The sequence below is a fragment of the Ziziphus jujuba genome, chromosome 1 (genome assembly GCF_031755915.1).
Source record: "Ziziphus jujuba cultivar Dongzao chromosome 1, ASM3175591v1".
In the NCBI taxonomy this organism is placed as follows: Eukaryota; Viridiplantae; Streptophyta; class Magnoliopsida; order Rosales; family Rhamnaceae; genus Ziziphus; species Ziziphus jujuba.
Window position 1 is genome coordinate 24282471 of NC_083379.1, and position 15143 is coordinate 24297613.

A 15143-nucleotide genomic window follows, 5' to 3' on the forward strand; every position below is an offset into this window, starting at 1 on the left:
TGACACAATTGAAAGCAATTTTATCTGTTTACAAATTGTATAGATGAACTTAGGTTTTTTTTTTTCCTTTTAATTTTTTAACATACTTAGTTTTTATTAGATAGCCAAATTGTGAATGTGCCCCCCCTTCCTCCCACACCCTAAATTTGATTTTATTTTTTCCCCCACTTGTTTTTTTTTATTCATCTGTTATTAATTTATAATCATAATTATTAAATGTAGTTATTACCTACTCATTTTTAACAATATAATAGTTAATAATTACAAATTTTAAAAATAAGGATTATTTAAAATTATATAATTTAATACAATTATCTCATAGTATGTTATGGGCTCATGTCGTGCCTAGTCCATGGGCTAACTTTTAAGGCTCAAGCATGGCTCATTATGTGTTTCATGCTTGGCATGCATGGTTTGTGTCGTGCCATGTCCATGCTAATATCCAATTTTAACATTTTGTGTTTGTTACGTATCTAATTAACATGCCGTACTTGTGCCATGTTCAAGCTGCCCGGCCCAATTTTATACCTCTTGTGTCAAATAAAGGAAGGTTAAGCTACTTCGGTTTGTTTAGACTCCATATTTGAGGACTACACATTTTTATCAAGCACATCCTTGAGTGCATGCCTTGTTCAAGATGGCACTTTCAACCATTGCTTAATGGTCCATATATCTAGGCCTTTCTCATAAATGAGGCCTGTCAATGCGCTTTAGATCTAGGCTCCTACCCTTTGGCCTTATTCCATGAGCTCTATTAGTTTTAGCTTTTCAAGAGCCCAATTAAAACACTTTACAGTTTATCCCCCATTTGTCGGTCTAGAAGGTCCCTAAATGGAGGGAGAAATGCATGGTTTCATTGAATTAGGATCAGCCATGTATCATCTTCAACCTTTATGAGTGTGGTTTAAGTTCATTTCCCCCTTTTGTGAAGGTTTGGTCATGATTAGCACGTTAGGCAAGGCTTTAACAATGAATCATTAGATAGAATAAGGTGTCCCTGGGAGATGCTCCCAGTTCCTTGATTGTTGATTTAAACGAGTTGCTTTGATCTGAATCATTTATTTTGAAACTTATCTTATCCGAAATCTCTTTTCTTTTATCTTTCATTTAAATGTATTTGAAAAATCGACGAACATTACCCAAAAAGAAAAAAAAAAAAAGAAAGAAAAACACTTTTGGAACTTTCATATTCCTTCTTACAAACATTGTGCCTTTCGTCTTGAACCTAAGCTGGTTTCCTTTACTCTCAATCTCTTCTTATTGAGTTTTGTGTATTTGCTTCTGTTTTACACCATGTCACTATACTTCTTTTTTCTCTTTCTTATTCTCTTTTCCCAATATTTAATCCTTATAGTGACTATGAATGGTGGTTACAAAGGTAAAGACTTCACTGATCCCCCCACCTCCAATCCCTAGGCGAGTGTGTAGGAACAAAATTATAGGGCTGATGGTGCCTCATCCCTTTACCCTCCAGAAGGTCAAGGCTTAAGATTTCTAACATAGTGAGTGAAGTTCCATATAGTCTTTTCGATTTCAACTTTAAGAATCTTAAAGATAAGTTTCATTTTCATATCCTAGATGAAATTATCCTTAGGAAGGCCGAAGCTGAAGAGACAACCAATTCATTTGGCTCCTAGCTATGTCTAGTATTATAAACTAAGCCTTGAGGTAGGAGTTTGTTTTCCCTTTTATCATTTCATTTTTTATTTCTTTATGTTCTTCTTTTTGAATCATAGTTAACTAATACCCAATGCATAGAGGATGCTGTAGGGATTCATTTCTCTGTATTCAGTTAAAATGGTTTTGTTAGATTTGGGGGGTCTTTCTTTCCCATTTTACCATCTAATAGCACACATATGAGAGGGAGAGATATTTATTCCCTTCCCATTTAAACAAAAAAGACTCTGCCGACTTTGCTTCCCTTAACAAACACTAGAAGGATAGGTTTTTCTTTATGAGTGATTCCTGGGCAAGTGGCATTGAAGGTTCATTGCCCATTGTATAGGACTTTCGCTGTAAGCCCCTAAATCTTTTACCTTTTATTTTTATTTAACTTTGTCCAAGGGGGCTTCTGACTCTTATTGGTTTGGTTTATAACTAAGGCATCTGACGAAGCTCCTTCTTTGAATGCTCAGTAACTAAATTAGTAAAGGAAGTTGCTGAGGGCTTGTAAGGGAGACTTCCAAAAGTTCATTCAAAAGGATCAGCGAACCTACCATTGTCCCTAAGGTATTCATTTCTTTTTCCATTTCCTTAAGAATCAAATCTGTAGTATATCTTCTAGTCAATAGAGTCTTATAAACTCTTGTAGGAATAGAAGAAGTACTATAGATCTTAGTTATTAAAGCTGGTGCCCAGAGTGGGTGTGTCTGTAACCAAGGGTAAAGTTTTGAATCTTGTCCTTTAGTCTCTACTCTTCCACCGGTTTGTCTTACTCGCTTTGTTGCAACTTGAAGATTTTATCCTGGTATGGTTCTTTTTAATGATGATGATGATCAATACTACTTAAGGGAATTACATAAGGAAATGGGCACATTTCACCCCTGGGAGTATTCCCTTGGTTTTTGAACTTTTAGAATCCTCCTCTGTTGTCTTAAGAATCTCCTATGATGATCCCATTGCAACCCTTAAATCTTCATGTTAAGTTTGCCCTCCTTATTCGCTTAGGCCTTGCCCTTTTCTTTTTGCTTGAGAAAAGCATAAAGACATTGTTATTTGATTGCCTAAGTCCACTTTTTTTGGGGAGGGATTTAATGCAACCAACATGTTTTGTGAAGCCATTACATTCCCAAAGATTGTTAAATAGTTGAACGACTTATCCAAGGGGGCAATGATCAAAAGACGCTTGATAATGACATGCATGGCAAGCTACCTTTGTTCGTTGCTTTTCCTTTTCTTGTTTCTAAATTTTGCATAATTTCTTTTACCTTTTGACTTTTATGTCACTCCCATTTAGAGCCTTCAAGCATAGCACCTCACCTTCTAAAGGTTTAGGGTGCATTAGAATGAGTTTGAGAGGTTAAGGTTAACGGTTAACCAAGATGAGTTGGAAAGACTTGAAATGATAGACTTCAAACCAAGGTTGAGGCTAGGAAGTATCAAGATGAATGGGTTGCCTTGGATTCCAACCTCAAGGAGACAATGACTAAGTTGACCATTATGCTGATTAAGGGATGGGCACATAACTGACCGCACTAAGATAATTTATCAACACGAATCGAATTGATTAAATTTTTTGATTATTGGAGAGTGGTCTATCAGTTAATCGATATTGAGGGGAGCATATGACCAATCTTGGTTACCAGTTTTATATATTAGTTTGTGACAATGCTTAGTTATGTATTTTTGTATACCTAAGTAAAATTATACATAAAAATTCCCTAAACAGTTTCATATCCCTAATAACTATGCTTAAGATCTCTCGACTCTAGATCCCAATCAAATCATCATATCACTAATCTCCAATGTCAATGCTTCAAGCTTCATTGCTTTCGGTGTCAAAGCTTCACCATCTCTAGCAACAAAGGAGATCAACATTCTTGAGTCCACTTCTTTCACTCAATTATTCCCTCATGTTGCAAGGAAACTAAATAATAGCTAGATCTCTTTTCTTTTTCTCAACTATTTCCTTCTCTTACTTAGGTAATTATCATCTCTCAAACAATCACTTTCTCTATCTCTCTCTCTTCTTACTCTCTCTATCTCTCACTTAATGATGCCCAAAGCTTAGCACACTCAGAGATAAATATTTAGCTGTGGACAAAACATTTGGTTGGAAAATTTCCTAGCTCCATTTTAGGTATAAGGTTGATTTTCGAGTTTTTTTCCTGATAAAATTATTTTTTGTGATGAATTTTTAAATTGATTTAACTATCTTGAATCCTAAATTTGTGGGTTTTGCTATCTTGAATTTATGCCTTGTTTTTGATAAATTTATGGATTTTGTTGTCTTGAATTTATACCCTATTCTTGATGAATTTATGCTTGCATTTTGATGGTTGTGGACATGCAATTTGAAAAATAAAATGGTAAGAATTGGCTTAATCATGAAATATATGCAAATACTTTGTTTAGATGGTGTTTTATTGGAAGTAAATCGTCAAACAAAATATCTAGCTTCAATAATTTGTTTAGTGAATTTACATACTTTCACATGTTATAGTACTTTCTAAGTCGATTTTGTTACATAATCTTAGTTTTAATTATGTTAATCCTATAATGAGACACTTTAAAAGTTTTTGTTGCTAGAGCAACTATAAATTTTGCACTAAAAAGTTTCTTAACAAATTGATTCTTAAAGCTTAAACCTCCAACTAGAAAAATTATGAGTACTGAGTGTAGGCATTTTTTTCTTTAATCAATCAGTACCGTTACATTTATATATATATATATATATATATGTATATGTATTAATAAGTTGGTATGGGTTTTCTATAAGTAGAGCAAATAATTAACACACTAAATTGGGTTTATTGAACAATTTCTTTTAAGACTGCAAATTGCACAACACAAACATCAATTTAAAGGACCTGAGCCGGTTAATATTTTAATATATGAACTATTCTTGGGAAACCTTTTAACTATGAATCCAAAATAAAAGCTAGTTGTTGACCGAAAATAAAACAAAACGAGAAAGGTTAATTGGAGCTAACTTAATAGTAACTGATCTCAGTTTTTATCAACCATCCAGCTTCATCATAGTGGAAAAATTAGGCTGCTTAAGTTGAGGCAAGTTTGTTCCAACATTTTTCTAAATAGATGCAAATACCTTTTTTTTTTTTTTTTGAATAATAAACTATAGATGAAAATACCTATTAATTGAATTTGTTTCTTTTGATTGATATATTAGTTCAATTTAGAGTGATGCATTTGTGTTTTCTTTTTATTTTGTGATCTCTTTTGCAATTCAACCCGCATTATACATATATATATATAGATATACTTATAGTAGTTGTGATTAGCAGTGGCCTAAAGATCATCGTCATCAATATGAGATAGTGTAGTTTTTAACATTTCTTTTTTTATTCCATTTTTGCGCATGAGTTGATTTTAGTTTTAATATGTAATATTCGTTATTTTGTTTTCTTCATTAATTTAGTTACTAAACTAAAGTTATTTGATTATTTATTTCATGATCAACCCTAATTCATTTATATGACAATCTTTTGTGAAAAGATCCTAATTTAATAAGTTTGTTTTTTAGTCTACCTCATTTAGATTGTTCTCATGTGTGACTCAAATTACAATATTGTTAAATATAAATGGTGTACATTGCATTTAATATTACATGAGAATTCTTTTTTTTTTTTTTTCATAATTTGGAAATTGGAATTATATTTATTTGTTGTTTTTATTGAATATTGTTTAGAATATTCTGCTATCCTTCAATTATGATAGATTTAATTCCTAATCAATGTGCTATTTTGGGATTATTAGATCTGTCATAATTATTTTTTCCTTTATTGTATTATATGGATATTATAGTTGTGAATTTGCTAGATTAGTTTGTAGGATTATTTAGTTTTTATTTTTTCCCATCAGGAGTTGTATATATATAATGCCCTGCCTACTGGAATCCCATTACTCTCTTATTCTACAGTTATTGTCCCCAATTTAGCCATCGTATAGGACTTATAGGTCTTATAGTATATATGATTGTAATTCTTTCTCCAAGATAAAACATACAAAAATATTTTATTTAGTTTTTTAATTTGTCCTTGGTATGCAAGCAAGGTTTACATGTAACTTGGTCAAATTTTTTTCTCTCACCTCTTTTTGGTGATCTATTTATTTATTCTATTTTTCCAACTCAAAATAGAGTATTAGGCTTTGATTTGCTTTCTGCAAATTTTTTTTTTTTATTGCTGCACATGCAACAAAACTTTTTTTCTCATTTTTAGAATGACAGAATCTTCAAAATCTTTCACCACTAGTTCTTCGATATTATGACCATTTCTTTTATCCCTCATACTTCATAGTTGGGGCATTCAAACTTCTCCACTATTAAATTAAATAGATAAAAATTTATGAAGCGGTTCGAATTTGCGAAGATCACTCTCATAAGCAAAGGAAAGATGAAGTGTGTGAATGGGACAACAAAAGCATCACTGTTCGATCACCTTTAGGGTTTCATTTCACGCATAGACATAGCTTTGTTTAGGTCCTGACTCTAATATTATTTGTTAAGGCTTAGAGTTCCACCTTAAAAGGCTAACCCAATATGGGGAATAATTTAAACCTCTTTTATACCCTTTAGGATCCCTATATTTAGCTGTTGTGGGACTTTATTCGCATACTCACTCTAACAAATATGTTGGGCTACTATAGATGGATGATACTTAGTCAAAAACAACAAAACGAGAAAGGGTTAATTAAAGTTAATTTAATAGTTAATGATCAACCCATATCAACCATTTAGCTTTGTCATGATGAACAAACCAGACTACTTAAGTTGAAACAAATTTGTTCTCATTCTTTTTAATAGATGCAAATACTCCTTTCTTTTTAATAGATGCAAATACTCCTTCTTCTTCTTCTGTTTTTCAAATATACTATAGATAAATATACCTATTAACTATATTTGATTCTTTTGATTAATATATTAGTTCTATTGTTTTCTTTTTGTTTTGTGATCTATTTTGCAATTCAACTTGCATATATATATATATATATATAGATATATATATATTATAACTATCTATTGTATACATACATATATGTAAGTAATATTATCCTAAAGTTCATCATCATCAATACGAGATAGTGAAGTTCTTGACATTTCTCTTTTATTTCATTCTTACATACGAGTTGATTTTAATTTTAATATGAAATATTAATTATACTATTTTCTTAACTAATCTAGTTACAAAACTGATGTTGTTTGATTATTTCCAAAGTATGTGTAATTCATTTTTATTGTGTTGTATTTCATGATTAATCCTAATTTATTTGTTTGACAATCTTTTGAATTTATTTTATGAAAGGCTACTTATTTAGTTAGTTTGTTTTTTAGTCTACTTTTTTTAGATTGTTCTCATGTGTGACTCATGCTAAAATATTATTAAATATAAATGGAGTACATTGCATTCAATATTACATGAGAATCCTTTTTCTTTTTTTTTTTCTTTTTTTTAGCTTGGAAATTGGAACCTACAACATTTTTATTTGAATTTATGTGAATGAGTTGCCATGAATAGGTATTAATGGGTTTTTATTGTGTTTTAATGGTGGCCATTACTGTCTTTCAATTTTGGAATTTGAGATGAATGGGTTTTAGACAAAATTAGGAGAAAACAGCGTATACATCTTTCCCCTTGTAAGCATTTTTTGAAAATAGAGAAAAAGTGTTTTTGCATAGAGTGGTAAAGTTCAGGTATACTGAAGGTTCGAAGAGGAAGACTTTGGTGGTGCCGTGACCAAGTCTTAGAATTCGTTGTATCATGGGAGACGATCGTTGAAAAAACATCTGCACTAGTGGGACGGAAATCATCTTAAGAAAATTGTGGTACCACACAAATCTCGGACAAATTCGTCAAAAGCTCATCAAATCAAAGGCATAAGTTTTAATTTCATTTCTTTATTTTTTCATTTTTTATTATTCCACATATACATACATATATTTTCCTACAAACTTAAGACAATTTTCTTTTATATGTGTTTATATATGTGGATTTATTGAATTGTGTGTTTTAAGAAAAAGTATTTTTGTCATACCCATGTATATTAATTTTGGGTGGGCATTTGTTTAATTTTTGTTTTATCAAAATTATTTTCATAAAATTGCTTGCTTATGTTATTATGAATTTTTTGGCATTTTTTTAGTGAATTTCATCGCTGAAATAGTGAAAAATTGTGAAAAAATTGTAACCGAGTCAGTTGACCCGTTTACCAAGAAAACTGGTCAAAATTGATCAAACTGAAGGTTGAAGACCGGTAGAAAAAGGGTAAACTAGTTGAAAATCGGGTAAACGGGGTGGATTATATGTTAGTGGGCCTGAATCTGTTGGATTTGGCTCAGTTTTAAAGCTTAGCCCGTGGTTAGAACAGGTTACTGTGTAGCCCAAAACCAAGGCCCAATAGAAACTTAGCTTGTGAGAAACCTAGCCCAATTGTTATGGGTACGCCATGTGCCTTGGACAGAGTGGTGCCACATGGTGCAGTCAGATGATGACATGTGTCGCATAGTGGCTGGGCGATGTGGCGTATAGTGGTGAGGCCACGTGTTGCCAAGTGGCTGGGTCATTTATCGCATGTTGGGGTGAAAAGGTTATGACCAACAGCAAACTAGCTTGAAGTGTTAGTAATAAGAAAGCTTTTGGTGATGCTTTTGGAAATAGTTGTGTGTGAGTTGTGTTTTTAGGTTTTGGTTATGGTGTTTTTTTGTTTTTAGGGTTCTTAGAGTGTTCTAAGGTGTTGAAGAAGAGAGAAGGAGAAGGAGAACACATTGGTTTTTGAAAATGAGGCTTTAATTCAGCCATCTCATTCATTCAACAATATAAGCATGAAATTACAACTACTTCACACATGCCAAGCATGTGAGCTTACAAAATGAGTATAGAATTTAAAATTTAAAAAATAAAATGGTCAATACCTAAATTTTCACACACATAAGAGGTATAAACCAGCTGCAACATATTTATTCAAAATATAGTAAAAAAGTAGCACATGGTTTGAACTAAATTCCCATTGTTTAACTAGTTTGGGTAAACAATCAAACTAGCTTCACCTACTTAATTTCCCTTTGTATCTACTTAAAAAACTCAGGTTGAAGCATCTTTGGTCATCAAGAAATATTGTTCCATGAGATAGGAATGTTCTAGAACTGGATCATGGATTAAATAGCTCCAAAATTGATCCAAACTCTGCACATTGGGCCCATCAGATACAGCAATCTATTTGGAATAAAAAATGGAGTTTCCCATGTCATTTTAACCTAAAATTTGGACCATAGTCTTCTCTATAGGTCTGTAGATATCCCTAAAAATTTTAGCCCAAAAATCTTTTTACAGCCTGAGATATAATACAAATAGTAGACCTATATTGCTGGAAATTATGAATCTAGCACCATAGGCATTTTCAAGCATAATGTTCCTACTCTTTTGTGCATAGTTTTGCCTATGTTTTTACATAAATAACTTAGGAATAAAACATCATCAAAATTACCTTGCATTAATTAAAAACATACAAGAAAATATAAACTTATAAAAGAAAGAATGTGATACCATGGTGTGCATGCTAGCCGAGCAATGCATGCACCATCAAGTGGCAAAATTGCCACACTTCAACGTCGAACATAGAGACGCTCCACGTGTTAAGTAGAGATGAGACCATGTGTCAATCAACAGATAGTGACACGTGTTAGCCCAAAAGAAGACCACGCGCTAACAAATGGGGACATATGTTGGCCAATAGGCCACATGATGGACACATGTCAAGTTAAGATGTGGACATGTGGCTATTGGTAAGCGGCATCAACTGCCACGCCAGTAGAATGCCATATCATCAGACACATCGATTGGCATGTCAGTGCCATGTTAGCATGACTGGTTGTCACATTAGAACAGTGCCATGTCAACATGACATTAGTGATGATGTCAGTAATGATGTTAGCCCTAATGGGTGTATACAGTAATTTTAAGGGAGTATACAGAAACCCAAAAAAATCACATTGTTGTAATTTCTAATTGGAAATTCTAGGAATTAGTTTTTTGGGGTTTAGAACAACAACTAACTGATTTCTATTTTTTTGTGATTTTACAAAAATGGCAAGTGGAGATAATGTGATTACTGATACAAGGTCAATTGTGCCTGTTGCACAGGTGCCAACTCCATCTCTTGTACCGGTTGCTCTACATGCCAATCATGTTGAGCGGCCGAAAAAATTTAATGGAGCACACTTTAAGAGGTGGCAACAGAAAATGTTGTTTTACTTGACCACTCTGAACCTTGTAAGGTTCTTGACTGAAGACACACCTCCAAGTAATGATGAGAGTGATAAAGAGACACTCATGGCGATGGATGCGTGGAAGCATTTCAATTATTTATGTCGAAATTATATCTTGAATGGCCTATCAGATGCTTTCTATAAGGTGTATTGTAGCACAGAAACAACAAAAGAACTATGGGAAACTTTGGACCATATGTACAAAACTGAGAATGCTAGATCCGGAAAGTTTGTTGTAGGTCGATTCTTAGCATTAATGATGGTGGATTCAAAGCCGTTGATGAGTCAAGTACATGAATTGTAAGTGCTCATTTAAGAACTTCTTACAAAAGGGATGATAATTAATAAAGCCTTTCAAGTAGCTGCTATGATTGAGAAGCTACCTCCTAGTTGGAGAAATTTCAAGAATTATCTCAAAGAGGAAAGAAATGAATATGGAGGCTTTAATTGGAAAACTTCATATTGAATAAGATAATAAAAGATCTTTGAAGGCCGAGGTCAAGGCCAATGTTGTGGAGTATGGTCAAAGCTCCAAGAACAAGAAGAAAATTGGAAGAGATTCCAAGTCGGGGCTTAGAGGAAGGATCTCTAAGAAGGCAAAGTTTCAAGGCAAATGTTTTAACTGTAACAAGATGGGTCACAAAACGGTGGAATGTAGGCTACCAAAAAAGAAGAAGAATAAAAAGGCACATGTTAGGTCTAAAATATTGATGATTTTATGCCATATTTATAGCTTAATATTTGTTAGTTTGTGTTAATTTATTATGGAAAAATACTTAATTATGTATTTTTCTTAATCTAGGTAAAAGAGGAAGAATTTTAAGAAAACAACCATAAAAATGGATTCCTTGGGTCGAATTATGGTGGGAAGCAAGATTTGAGCTCGAGCGGACTAAGCATTAAAAAGATTCCAAAAAGATACCTTGAAGATTCCATAAAGATTCTATCGGGAATTTCATGATGGAAGTGGATGTCATATGAATCATCACGATCTGAGGATTTCAAATGTCTCATTATTTTTGGATTTCGAGGTGCGAGCAAAGAGTTATCATCATTTAAAGTTTAGAATTTATAAAAAATAATATTCTAGTTAAATCTCCACCATTGATCAAAAGAGGGAATCAAGGCAATTTGAGGGCCAAGATAAAAACAAGTGGCAATAATTGGTTAATTTATCATTAATGAGGCACATGTCATGTCACATGCTTCATTAAGGGTAAATTAGACTAATTAACTATTTTTTTAGGAGGAATTAGATAAAAGGAAAGTAGTAGAGAGCAAGTAATATACAGTTTCCTTTTTACATATGAAATTCGTCCAACCCTTTTCATGGCCTAAAAAATGTATCTTCCAAGACTCCCACATTGAAAATAAAGAGAGAAAAAGATTCCCAAGGTCCTATATATATAGCCCCCACCACATTGAAGGAAGATATACAAGTTTAGAGAGTTATTTAAGAGCTTTTAGGAGGCTTAAATAGAAACAAACCAAATTTTGGGAGTTTCTAAGATTCTTTTAAGGGTTCTAGGGTTTTAAAGTTTTAGAGTTTTAGAAGATCAATTATTGGAGAGCTTGGAGGAGGCAGAGAGACGTGGGCTTGCTTGGAGAAGAAGGCTACGACTTTGAGAGCTCTTGGAGGAGAATTTCTTCAATAGTTTTTATTCTCTTTTCCTTTCTCTTTAATTGTGAATCTTATTATTTTTAATAATTATGGATGTTGAAATTATTTTTACCATGAACTAATTTTCATAGCTAGGGCTATGATGTAGCCCTAACTATGAAGGTTTAATTATTTTAATATATGTTGAGTTATATTTAATTAGTAATATTTTTTTTAATAAATCATTGGTATACTTAATGCTTTCATAGGCCGGAAGGAATGAATGATTTTAATAATATTTGAGCTTGGAAAAGGATAATATTATGGATCTCCAATGATTTACATGAATGCATAATTGATTGGAAAATAGTTATGTCTCATGCCATATTATTTGCTTAATCTATGCTTGATGAATTTGCATGATTTAATTTATAGGCTGGAAGGAATAAATTAGGTTATGTGAATATTATCAATTGTGAGTGGAAACTACTTTTGATTAATTTTGTGATTAAGTGTGGTTAACAAAATTACTAGTTAATTAAATTCACATATTTAAGTAATTAAATTGGAATAGTTAGTGGTGAAATCAAATGCCCTAGTATTCATAATTATTCAATTCTCTCTCTTACTTGAAATTGATCTAATTTTAATTGATTGCTTTTGTTTAATTCAGTTTATTTAGTTTTCAATTGCCATCTTAAATTTTAGTTCAAATATTATCAAAACCTAATTATCTTTGGTACTTAATACTTAATCCCTTGGGTACGACAACCCTATTTTTCCACTTTATTACTTCAAAACGATTCGTGCACTTGCGAGTTGATTTTACACATTAGCACAAATGGTGGAGAAAATCACACAAGTGGTTGATGATATTGATCTGAGTGCTGTAGTCTCTGAAGTGAATTTGGTGGGATCAAATCCTAGAGAGTCGTGGATTGATACTAGTGCAACCCACCACGTATGATCAAACAAGATCTTGTTCACTTCCTTTGAACCAACTAAAAATGGGGAGAAACTGTTCATGGGCAATTCTTCCACATCAGAAATCCAAAGGAAGGGCAAGATAGACCTGAAGATGACATTTGGAAAGGAGCTGACTCTGAACAATGTGCAGTATGTTCCTGATATTAGTAAGAATCTAGTGTTTAGATTGCTGCTAAGCAAACATAGTTTTCGCTTAGTGTTTGAGTCAGATAAGGTTATTTTGTGCAAGTTTGGAATGTTTTTGAGAAAGGGCTATGTAGTCAATGGTTTATTTAATTTGAATGTAATGACTGTAAAGCCAAAAGAAATGAATAAAGCCAGTACTTCTTTTGTTTACTTGCTTGTGTCTTCCAATATATGGTATGGTAGAAAAGGTCATGTTAATTATAATTCTCTGTGGAAGTTAATTAATTTGAATCATATCCCTATATTTGAAATTGATTCCAAACATAAGTGTGAAACTTGTGTAGAGGCAAAAACTACGAGGTTATCATATCAAACGATTAAAAGGAATATTGAACCTTTGGATTTAACCTGTGATATATGTGATTTGAAATTTGCACCAAATAGAGGTTGTAATAAGTATTTTATCTGTTTTATCGATGATAGCAAGAAATATTGCTATGTACACTTGTTCAAGAGCAAGGATAACACCATAGAGAACCTTCCTAAAAATACTTACAAGTGTGGGGTTGTTTAGTCAAATTAGTGACAGCTATTCCTAAGAAAGTGAAGATAGGTCCCAAAACAGTTGATTACATTTTCATAGGATATGCATAAAATAGTAATGTATATCAATTTCTTATGTATAGGTCTAAGATTCCTAGTATACATAAGAACACGATAATGGAATCGAGAAATGCTTCATTTTTTGAGCACATTTTTCCATATAAGGTTGAAGAAGGATTGAGTTCGTCTAAACGAGCATATGATGCTATCAGTGAAGATACTCATGATAGTGATAAAAAACAGGAGATTGAAGTTGAGACTGAGGTTGATATGAGACGAAGTAAGAAAATAAGAATGGAAAAATCCTTCGATCCAAATTTTCTTACTTACATGCTAGAAAGTGAACCTTAAAGCTTCCAACTCTCCTAAAGGGAATTTATGGAAAGAAGCATAAAAAGTGAGATTGATTCCATCTTGTAGAATCACACCTGGGAGTTAGTAGATCTTCCTTAAGTTAGTAAACCATTGGGTTACAAATGGATCAATAGATAAATACAAGGTAAGACTTGTAATTAAAGGATATAAGCAACAAGAAGCCTTGATTATTTTTATACATATTCTCCGATAACGATAATAAATTTCATAAGGATGGTACTAGCGATCGCTGCATTGCGGGATCTTAAAGTACATTAAATGGATGTTAAAACAACCTTTCTTAATGGAGATCTTGATGAAGAAATCTACATGGAGCAACCCTCAGGTTTCTCTGCACCTGACAAGAAAAAAAAGTTTGTAAACTGGTGAAATCTTTGTATGGATTGAAACAAGCTCCTAAACAATGGCATCAAAAATTTGATAGTGCCATGCTAAATGATGGATGCAAAATAAATGAGTATGACAAATGTGTCTATGTAAAAGATACAAAAAATCGATATATCATTATTTATTTGTATGTAGATGACATACTTATTGTAGGTAGTGACGACAATATGGTCAAAACTACAAAAGTCATGTTTAATCCAAATTTGACATGAAAGATATGGTGCTTGCCAATGTGATTTTAGAAATGAAAATCACTAGGACTTCGAATGCAATCATTCTTAGCCAAACACATTATTTGGATAAAATACTGGCTAAGTTTAGTAAAGATGATACTGGTATAGCAAGAACACCCATAAATGTAAGTTTACACTTATCTAAAAACAAAAGGGAGAGGGGATCTCAAGTGGAATATGCAAAGGTGATTGGAAGTCTGATGTACTTGATGAATTGTACAAGACCAGACATAGCCTACGCTATAAGTAGACTGAGTAGATACATGGGTAATTCGAATAAAGATCATTGGAAAGGAAAAAGTGCTAAGGTATTTACGATATACTCATGATTATGGACTGCACTATGCAAGATATCCTGCTGTATTAGAAGGATTCAGTGATGTGAACTGGATATCAGATATCAAGAATTCAAAGTCCACTAATGGCTATGTATTCACACTAGCAGGTGCAGCTGTAACATGGAAATCTTTGACACAAATTGTTATAGCGGGATCCACAATGAAATCATAGTTCATTATATGGGGGGGTTGTAACGTTTTTATTTGAATTTATGTGAATGATTTGCCACGAATAGGCATTAATGGATTTTTATTGTGTTTTAATGGTGGCCATTATTGTCTTTTCATTTTGGAATTTAAGGTGAATAGGTTTTTGACAAAAGTGAGTTTTGAAAGGAGAAAACAGTCCATACAACCTTCCCCTCGTGAGCATTCTTTGAAAATAGAGAAAAAGTGTTTTTGCATAGAGTGGTAAAATTCAGGTATACTAAAGTTTCGAAGAGGAAGACTTTGTTGGTACTGTGACCAAGCTTTAAAATCCATTGTATCCTGGGAGATGATCATCGCAAAAACATTTGCACCAGTGGGACGGAAAATCGTCTTAAGGAAAT